A 313-nucleotide genomic window follows, 5' to 3' on the forward strand; every position below is an offset into this window, starting at 1 on the left:
GCTCCTGAACAAGCTGAGGGAGGTGGGTGCCGGGATGGGGGGTCTCCTCACTGTGGCACAGCGTGGGTGCAAAACGTTTCCCAGGGCTTCAAAGAGTGGCCAGACAAATCCCCGGGGACGAAAAATCCCTGCTGAGGGCTGGGAGACTTAGGGAGCCCCGGGGACACAGGAGGAGACCAAGCAACCCCCCCAGCACCAAGCAGGGCCGCGTGGCCACGGGGTCGAGCCCGAATCGATGGGAGCCTCCAGCCACCAGGCCACGATCGAATGGCCTGGGGTCACCCAGGGCCGTTCAGATGCCTCGTCCCCATCA

The sequence above is a fragment of the Pterocles gutturalis genome, unplaced genomic scaffold, assembly GCF_000699245.1.
Source record: "Pterocles gutturalis isolate BGI_N339 unplaced genomic scaffold, ASM69924v1 scaffold5059, whole genome shotgun sequence".
Classification (NCBI taxonomy): domain Eukaryota; kingdom Metazoa; phylum Chordata; class Aves; order Pterocliformes; family Pteroclidae; genus Pterocles; species Pterocles gutturalis.